Below are 10,675 nucleotides of genomic sequence, written 5' to 3' on the forward strand. Positions count from 1 at the left end.
TGTTGGCGACAAAATGCAACCTCGTCTGGCTCCTCGTTGTATGGAGATTTCATCGGTGTAGTTATCTCCAATTTTTACGATATCAGTTTGATTCGAGTAAAAATTTTTAATGACACAAATATCCTTGTCATCTATTCCGATAATTTTCAGTATTCGCATTAATCTTACATGCTGGACTTTATCGAATGCCTTTTAGAAGTCCACGAAATATTCAAATACATCTTTTCTTTGGTCACGGCATTTTTGTAATAGGATGTTAAGCGCAAAAGGTGCCTTCCTTATTCCCATAGTATTTCTAAAATCAAATTGGGTATCTTCGAGATCTTCTTCGCATTTGCGTCTAATTCTGTTGTGAAGTATTCTTAGGAAAATTTTAAGAGTTTGTCTCATTAGGCTAATTAATCGATATTCTGAGCATTTTCTTGCATTGTGTTTTTTAGGTATTGCGACAAAAATGGATTTGAGCCAATCTGTGGGAATCACTCCGGTGTTATATATAGAATTAAAAAGTCTTACTACTACTTTTATGTTATCATCCTCTATTAGTTTCAGCGACTCAGTTGGTGTATCATCTGGACCACAAGCTTTTCTAATTTTAGTATCATTTATAGCGTGTTCTACCTCGCATTTCATAATTTCTGGGCCGTCAGTACAGTTTTGGTAGAATTCGGCAATATTATTTCTGTCATCTTCAAACAACTCTGATATATAAAGCTGCCACTCTTTTCTTATTTCGTGCTCATTTACAATAATTTTGTTATTATTGTCAACGAGTACAGAGGTAACTCGTTTTTTAATATGTTACTCATTTCTTTTAGTTTTTTGTTCATATTAAATAAGTCGTGTTTAGACATTACATCCTCCATTTCGTCGCATCTTTCTCTGATCCATTTTTCTTTGGCTAATATGATCTCCTTTTTTATTCTTCTCTGCAGGTGTCTATATTCTGTTTCATTAGATTTTATCACTCTACGTTGTTCCATTAATTTTAAGATGTCGTCTGTCATCCATTTATTTTTCTTGATTAAGTTTTCTCTATAATCATTGTTTGTGGAAATTTCATTAACCTGGTTTTTAAATTCACTCCATAGTTCTTCTGGATCTTCTAGTTGTTCTCCGATGTTTTTTATTCTATTGTTAAATTCTTTTTTAATGTTATGTTTTATGTTTATATCGTCAAAGTTAAGTACATTGTTTTTTGGTTTTTGTCGATGAATTCGTTTTAACCTTAGTTTAATATCTGCTGCAAGTGGTTGATGATCAGATCCAATATCTGCCCCAGGAAATGTAGTGACTTTTTTGACGGCATTTCGGAAACACTCATTTACAAGTGTATATAGTCTATTTGATTTCTTGAGGACTCAGGGCTATTGCCATCATCAAATGGGGCTTTCCAAGTGTATAGTCGTCGCTTGGGTAGTTTATACCAGGTGTTTGCAATGATCATATCGTTTTCTTTACAAAATTCATACAATGTCTGTCCTCGATCGTTAGGTTGTCCTAGACCATAAGGACTTACAGTCAGACCTCGTCGACCTTCCCGAATTTTTGCATTGAAGTAGCCTATAATATATAAAATTTCGTGTTTATTCAGTTTCTGTAATTTTCGTTTGATTAAAAAAATTAATTTGTTGAGAATTTACGGTACAAATTTACGGTAAAGAGTAACAGCGGGTGCACTTTTTCGAAGACTGCTTAAAATATTTGTGACACAATAAATAAAGAAACCGTATATAAAGGACGACTTTAATAATAGAAATGGATTTGGTCTAATTGGTAAATGTTGATTCAAGTAATCTGATTTAATTAATGTTCCCAAAATTATAACACCCTTTATATACTACAAAAATATTACGTCAATTAGATACGTAAACAGCTTTAATAAAAGAAATTTTGGAGTATTAAAAGGGAAGCCGTTTGACCGTAAACACTCCTTGGATACGGAATAAGCTCAAGTGTGAGTCCTTAGTAACGTACTTATCAAGTGAGAAGTAGAAACCAATGGTGCCGAAAAGCATTAAGAGTTAACGAAATAATTTTTGACTGCCGCAATCAACCAAACCGAAACGTTGATGCTCTTAACGGATCAGGGTGCAAAAGAAATAAAATAAAAAAGTAATTGATTTCGTCAACGTTACAATCTGCTGTCGGAATAACACCACATAAATCGGGAAAATAAAATTTTTATTAACGTTTCAACTATTAAATCGGCAACCGGTTTTAAAATAGAATATCCCGAGAAGCTACTTGTCACAAAAAGTTCCGCATAATTTTTAAAACAAACTTTCTAAGTTTAATTTTAAATTTAATATTACATATATACATTTCTCTCTTTCTTTTATTATTATAACATATGTTACAGTGGTTTTGTGAAAGAAACCAAATTCAAAGAAAGATTTGTTCTATTTTAACCAAAAACTATAAAACCAAGTAGAAGATTTTAAATATGTCTCAGAAATATTAGTTTACATACAGGTTGAATTAGACGTCAAGGTCTTATAATATTCAGGATGTTTCAAAAAGGTGTGTCGTAAATTAAATCACGCATTCCGGGGACAAAAATAAGTTGATTGTATCCAACTTACCTTAGTACAAAAGTGTACACAAAAAAAGTTACAAAATAAAAATTGTTTTTTTGCATTATATCCTAAACTACTTGACATTTTGTAATAAAAATGGACACGTTATTTTCTTGTTCTGAAAGCATTTTTCATACAAAAGAAACAACAAAATCTAAGCGCACAGAAAAAATGTAAGGGGTGTGCAGCCCTAAATCCCCCCAAACTTTTGAGTACGTTCAAATCAAATGAATTTTGTGGCATCATTAGTTTAACACATTATTTTTAAAACTCTTTTGCCTCAACACTTTTTTCAACTAGTTTTTTCCTAGTTGGTCATAAAATTACAATTAGTTTCTACGGATACAATAATTACAAACAGTTCCAGCAATAATAGTAATTTATTCTGTGAATAAGATTAATATTAAAAATTTTGATATTACAATGGCCTACATATTTCAGGAAATGGCAGATATGCATTTAACTTTGGGTAAGTTGGATTAGATTAAATTATGATTTCAATAAACTATCGGGAATATAATTATGCAGTAAAATACCCCAATAGAAATAAACCCGATAGACGATTATTTCTGACCATTGATCGTCGTTTACGGGAAACGGGTACATTCTAAGCGCAAGTTGCTGGCAATAGTGGTCGTCCAATAATGGATGCAACTGATGAAGACATTTTAGAAATCATTGAAAAAGTCCCTGGAATAACTATAAGGGTAATAGCTGCTCAACTAAATGTTCCTCACGTAAGGGTTTGGAGGCGTTTGAAGGATCAGCTGCTTAAACCCTATCACTTAACAACAGTTCAAGAGTTATTGGTTGAAGATTATACTAAAAGGATTGGATTTTGCGATTGGTTGTTAATGGAAAACACTCAAAATGTTAATTTTATTAGAAATATTTTGTTTACCGACGAGGCTACCTTCAGTAGAAATGGAATAACAAACCATCATAACGAGCACATTTGGGCCGACGAAAATCCTCACGCCAAAAAAACGACTTATCACCAAATGACTTTCAAAGTTAATGTTTGGGCAAGAATTGTGGATAACAATCTAATAGGCCCAGTATTTCTTCCCAACAATTTAAATGGTGATAATTATTTGCAGTTCTTGGCAAACGGTTTACAAGAGTATTTGGAAGAAATGAATATTGCAATAAGGCAAAATATGTGGTTTCTACAAGATGGCGCTCCACCGCATTACAGTAATGTAGTCCGGGAATACCTTTTCAGGCAGTATCCTAGTCGGTGGATTGGAAGGGGCGTGACGCACCTATTTCTTGGCCACCCAGAAGTCCAGGTCTTAACCCATATGGACTTGTGCTTTTGGGGGTTTATGAAAGAGAAAGTGTATTCTGTAACAATAGAGGACTAACAACAATTAAAGGTTAGAATAATTGAAGCAAATCAATTTCGTCAGAAAAATATGATTTTTCAGCGCATTCGGTTTTCCTTATTTAAACGATACCGAATGGGTATTGAAGAAAATGGGGGTTATTTTGAACATTTATTGCAATATCATATTTATAGAGGTTAAAGACATTTTACTTGTTAATTCATTTAAGCCATTTATTTAGTTTCACGTAATTTTTTAAAGGTTAATGAAAAAGGCCGTAACCCAATAAAAACTGTTTTTTAATTTAAATAAATTAAAATTTTTTTTAAATTTAAATATTTAAATAAATTTATTCTTTTTATTTAATGTGACACAACTCCAAAATTCTCAATAATACAGTTTAAAAATATCTACAGTTGTCTGCTATAGTGGCACAACTCAAAAGTGCCGGTATTGCACAGAAACTTTATATAGACAAGGTTCGACTTCCTCTGCATAACTATAGCGACACTAGTGAGGTCTAGCGGATATCTGACAAGAACTCTGGTAATGTTAACTCAATTTTGTAAATTTTTGAGTTAAGTCACTATTGCATACAGCCGCAGCTTCTACGAAAACCTACACAGTAAACGAAATTCCACTGAATGAATATAATATATGTAGCTCTCTATTTGAAGAGAATATAGTCGATCATAGATTTTTGTCCTCTTGTATTTTCAAAGGTATACTTTACTGGGGCATTTAAGTCACCCATAATTAAGTGCCTTTCTCAAGTTTGCTACTTTTGTTATGCGTCAATACTTTATAGTCTTTAAGTGAATAAGTTGAGGAGGAGAGAACTGTTTGTCTCAAGTTGGCCACTTAGAATTATATCCGTATTTTTTAATTTGTTAATTTCCATAGATTCTAATAATGATAGCTTAAGGCCTTTATTTTAAATGTGAAGAATTTTAAATTGGTTACTAAAAGAATGATTAATATCTACAAGGTGAAGTGCTTAAGTAGAATCTGTTTTTCTATTATTGAAAGTCCTTTTTTGTTTTGCTATCCGTTTGTTAAAGTTCTACCTATTTGACCGATATAAGTGTTTGGACAGTCGCTACATGTAAGTTTACATACCCCCACTGTGTAAGTGCTTTTTCTTTTGGCTCTCGTTGTTCTTCTGAAAGCTGGCGTTGTTCCCTTCTTTTTAATTTGTTTGGCTATTTTTGATGATATGTTGCATGTATATATAATCGAGCAGAAAATACAAGGTTTTTCCTCTGTTGGTGGAAAGACTAATTTTAGGGCTTTCTTATGCAGTTTTTGGTTTAAAATTTTATTTTTTGTCTGTTTGTTGTAGCCATTGTTTACTGCTATTTGTCTAATAATATTCAATTCTATCTCGAAGATGTTTTTTGACATGGGAATTTCTATTAATCTATGTAACATGCTATGATAGACTGCCAATTTATGTTGTATAGGATGGGATGATGAATTGTGTATAGTCGTGTCAGTATGGGTAGGTTTATGAAATATGGAAAACTCATGTTTATTTTCAAGTCTGATAATGTTAAAATCTAGAAAATTTCTGGATTGATTCTGTTCTGTTTCTATTGTAAATTCGTTATATCTATGGAGTGAGATAATATCAGATAAGAATTAATCAAGTTATCTGTTAGTTCCTGTAAAGCATACCAGTATATCGTCCACATTTCTCCACCAAGATAAAAACTGTTTCTAGATGATCCATAAAAATATCTGATAGTAATGGGCTTAGGAGATAACCCATGATAAGTCCTGCACTGTTATTAGTATATATTTGATTATTAAACTCAAAATAGTCATGATTTATGCAAATTTTAAGATCTAAAATTTCAGATGTAATGATTGAATTTGTTATATTTACTATCCTCTAAAAGGTTTTTTTATTAGAAGAAAAGTTTCTATAGGAGGAATACTAGGAAAAGATATTTTACGTCAAATGAAATCAATCTAGATTGTTGGGTAATTGAAAATATAGTATTTTATTAACTAGTTCTATTGCGTTTTTTACGGTAAATTTAGGCGAAAATTTAGTGTGTCCTAAAATAATATCTAAAAGTTTTTTGAAATTTTTGAAATGACGGAGCTGTATAAAAAGAAAGAACAGGTCATATTGGGTGGTCAGGTTTATGTAGTTTAATAAAAGAGTATAATTTAGGCGGATGTGGGCTCATAATATTAAGGTATTTCTATTTTATTGAATTTTAATATTGATTGATATTCTCTGTCAGATCTTTGTTTATTGTTATAATATTTTGATTTTTTAAAAATTCTATTGTTTTGTTATTATATTCTATTATACAGTGTGTCCGTATAGTGTGGAATAAATTCGATATTTCCTAAATGAAAAGCCTTTTTAAAAAAATCTAAAACAAGTCGATTTTTAAATTTTATGTTCTACATTTTACAATAAAATTTCATTATACAAGGTGATACACATTACAGTGATGACGTTATCGGCTCTTTTTTTAAATGTAACACCCTGTATTTTAGGACATTTTTAGACCGATAAAAAGAACTGATTTCAAAAAAGTATAATACTTTGGTCTAATAGATATAATTTGAAAGATATGCGCTTAGAAAATAAATTATTTATTATCAATTGCAAAAAAGTAGCCTACTTCTAGTTTTTGGTAAACTGTAATTATTTTTAGTAACGTTCAATAACAATTAAGTAGTACAATTACTCTATTAATTCGTAAATGTTCTGTATTATTGCTTAGAATTAATTTGAGTGTAAAGCAAAGAATTAAAATACTCTTGATGATTGGGTATGGAGACAAATCGCGAACTCAGATGGAAGTGTGTAATTTATCTAATGATAAATATCCAAAAATACCCATCACGCCGTCAATAGTAAGTAAGATTGAAAAGAAATTTCGAGAAACTGGTACGGTTGAAAATGCACGCAAATCAGGTAGTCCCTCTGTAAATTATGTTACAACATTAGATGTTCTACTTGCTTTTGAAGAAGATGCGCACACTTCTATTCATAAGGTTAGTAGTGATCTCGATGTTTGCAAAACAACGTTACACAAAGTACGTAAAAGTAAGTAAAGTAAGTAAAATGCACAGTTGTACAGGAATTAACCGAGGATGGTCCAGATAAAAGAATACAATTTTGCGAAATAATGATGGATAACAGCCATCAAAACCCTTTCTTGGTTCAAAATATTTTTTTTTTCTGGTGAGGTTACATTCAAATATAATGGCGAGGTCAACCGTCAGAATCGTAGATACTGGGCAAAAGAAAACTCCAACTAGATGTGGGAACATCATACAAAATACCCGAAAAAGGTAAACGTATGGGCTGGAATTGTAAGAAATAAAATCATTGGACCTATTTCGAAGGTAATTTAAACGGGCCAGCATACCTTCAGCTTTTAGGTGGGTATCTCGTACCTATTTTAGTTAATTTATTCCCAGTATAATTAATCTTGGAGGTTTTGATAAAAGTTTATGGTTTCAACAGGATGGTGCGCCTCCGCATTACGTTTTAGATGTTCGAAGGTACCTAAACGAAATTTTTCCGAACATGTTGATTGGAAGACGTGAACCATTGAATGGCCAGCGAGGTCGCCAGACCTTAATCCTTTGGATTATTTTATGTGGGGTCATTTATAGAATGTTGTTTAAAAAACGAAACCTGTAAATATTGGAGACTTAAAAACAAGAATTCGCAAAGAAATAAACAATATTTCTCAAGAAAGCATAAACAAGGTTCTACAAGAATTTGTACAACGATTCGGTTACTGTCAAATACAACAAGGGCTACAATTCGAACATTTAAGATTAAGTCATGTATTAATTACTGGATTACTTTCAAGTTATTTATTATAATTTATTTATAATTTATTAATATTACAAATCAATAAAAATTAATTTTCTAAGCGCATATCTTTTAAATTATATCCGTTAGACCCCAGTATTATACTTTTTTGGAATCAGCTCATTTTATCGATCTAAAACTGTCCTAAAATACAGGGTGTTACATTTAAAAAAAGAGCCGATGACGTCATCACTGCAATGTGTATCACCTTGCATAATGAAATTTTATTGTAAAATGTACATTCAATTTAAAAATCGACGTGTTTTAGATTTTTTTAAAAAGGCTTTTCATTTGGGAAATATCGAATTCCATACTTTACGGACACACTGTCTACTTTACGGACACATTACTATAGCAATAGTAGTGTTTGTTACCTTTGTCTGCTTTTGTAAACACTATGTTGTCTTCTATTAATTTATTTTTAATTGAAATGGCTATTTGGTTCTCTTTGTAACAGGACTTTTTAGTTTCATTACACATATCGTTAATAGATTTTGCAACGACACTTTTTTCTATATCGTTGGCAGTTTTGTTTAACGATAGTTCACATTCTACCCCTAAGTATTTAAAAGTTTTTTAATTATTATGTTGAGGCAAGTTGTGTTTAAATCCTTTCTCTGAAAGTTGTATCTCGCTATTACTGAATTTAGTAGATATCTGTTAAATTTATATATCTATTAAAAAACTATGATCCCAACTTTTTTTTGTATATTGAATATTGGATTTTTTACTATTGCAAATTAGATTATAATAAAATATATATAATATATAAATTATAATAAAATTTGTTGTGGAAAGTGTTGAAAACAAAATTTTTCAATGTTTTATTGCTTGATAAAATAAACTTACATCAAATAACGGTCGAATCTATTTTATCTAATCTTATTTTACTTATTCCAATCATATTTTAATGCATAAAAAGCTTAAATACGTGTTTTCCTATTTTTTTACAATTAGGAGTAGTTTTAACCACTTAAAAATAGAACACTTCGCTCATATATAACTTTTACAAAGGAAGGTAAGGCAAGCTTAAATTCAAATTTTCAGCTAAATCCATGCATTCCGACAGAATTGAGAGGGAGGGGGGGTTAGGTCCTATTTTCCTCCCCAGTTACTGTACTATAATATGTATACATTTTTTATAATATGTATACAGTTTTATTTATATTTATGTCGATTTTTTTATAGTCTATATCAATTTTTTTCTTGAACCTTGCTTGTTTTCAAATATTTTAAAATATATTTATTATTTAAAATATAATATTGAAATACAATATTTTTAAAAAGTTTTGTGCTAATATTAATCTTTCTGTCTGGTTCGTACACGGGTCCTTAGTTGCAAGTACGAATATATACAGCGTACTATTTCGTATAATATTTTGCGCAATCTACACATTTTTTCAAATATTTTTAAACGAAAATGAAAACATGAGTTCTTCTAACCTCAAAATAAATCGTAATTTGAAAAAATATATTTTTAGTACGACATTTTCAAACAAAAGTTGCCAAATCAGCGAAATATATCAAGTTCGTATGTCGCTATGTAAACAAAAAAATCTTTTTCAAATATAATAACAGCTCGTAATAAACGAATAGGAAAACAAAACATACCTTATCCTTCCCTCTCAACGTAAACAGAACGGTTTTCACTGTTTTTCTTCAGATAAATTGATCGCGGAAAAATGAAAATCTCGAAAGCTATTTAAAACAACGACACAGTGAACTTTTTCGAGTTTTTCCGTTCATTTTTCATTCAATACACGCGGAAAACGTGCGCATTCTAAACAGAAACACTGAATGACATTTTTCATCCAGATGTTCCGCGAGCCTACTGCGAAATCCAAGTTTCGTTGCTATCTGGGATCAGTTTTCCTGCGTTGGTAGTTGCGCAAGCGTCTGGTGGCAAAGGACATGCTGATGATAAATTGAGGCTGGGTATTAAAAGGATACATGTTTTTCTTAAAGTATCGTTTAGAATATATTTTTCGCCTGATATGATAGAAAAAATTTTACTTCGCATGGGTAGTGTAATAAAATCCAGCACGTCTTTATGTAGGTTAAAGACATATTTCTTGGGAGAAATTGATGTAAAGCAAAGCCTTTTTTCCTTGATGCATTCAAAATGTCTTTGGCATGATTGGTTAATTTTTGTGTAATGGTATGCTGAAAAATTGGTTCAATTGTTTGAGTACTCTATTTTTAAAGGTATCGTATATGCACACATATATTATACATCACGAATTTGTGACTGTTTTCAAATATTGCTAGACACTTGATAGCTAATTGTCCACTCTAATGTAGGGCATAAGAAGTACTAAAGTAAATTGCTCTAGTAATGAAAATATAAAATAACTAATTTTTAAATTGAATTAAAAAAAAGTCTTTTATAATCTTTTGTTTACGGAAGATAAATATATATATATATATATATATATATATATATATATATATATATATATATATATATATATACACTCAGGTGCAAAAAAATCGATCCATTCCTTATTTCTTATTTATTTGAAGTTGTATAATTTTAGAGACATTAAATTACGTATGTAAATTTAGGTGTACCCTCGTATACGACAAATAAAATAATATTTTTAATATTGCTTTTTATATATTTCTTAAAACAAATTGGTATTTCAGGTTTTTGTCAAAAATGGTCTGAAGCAAGTAGATATTTATTGAATGTTGTTTTTAATTCAACAACCATACTAGTGTAGTGATTTGATTTTCAAAACGTGTTATATTTTTATTTAATTATCCTTCCTAAATGTCTCTAACTCCGACAGATGCTGCAAGGGCGGTGACTTTAGTTCAAGATGGTCGTAGCCAATATTATGCAGCTGAAATTTTGGGTGTTAGTCGATCTTCGGCTCAAAGAGCAGTTCGGCGTTTTAGCGAGACCGGTAACT

General features: G+C 30.7%; 1 protein-coding gene across 1 annotated transcript in view; it reads right to left on the minus strand.

The window, feature by feature from the left end:
- The window catches only part of Gyc88E (Guanylyl cyclase at 88E), a 97,993-nt gene extending 88,397 nt beyond the window's left edge, over positions 1 to 9,596 (minus strand). The window contains exon 1 of the mRNA XM_072544063.1: positions 9,372 to 9,596. The gene's annotated coding sequence lies outside the window, so the exon portion shown is untranslated. The remainder of the gene's footprint in view (positions 1 to 9,371) is intronic.
- Between the last annotated feature and the right edge of the window lie 1,079 nt (positions 9,597 to 10,675).

Source organism: Diabrotica undecimpunctata, chromosome 9, assembly GCF_040954645.1.
Source record: "Diabrotica undecimpunctata isolate CICGRU chromosome 9, icDiaUnde3, whole genome shotgun sequence".
NCBI lineage: Eukaryota > Metazoa > Arthropoda > Insecta > Coleoptera > Chrysomelidae > Diabrotica > Diabrotica undecimpunctata.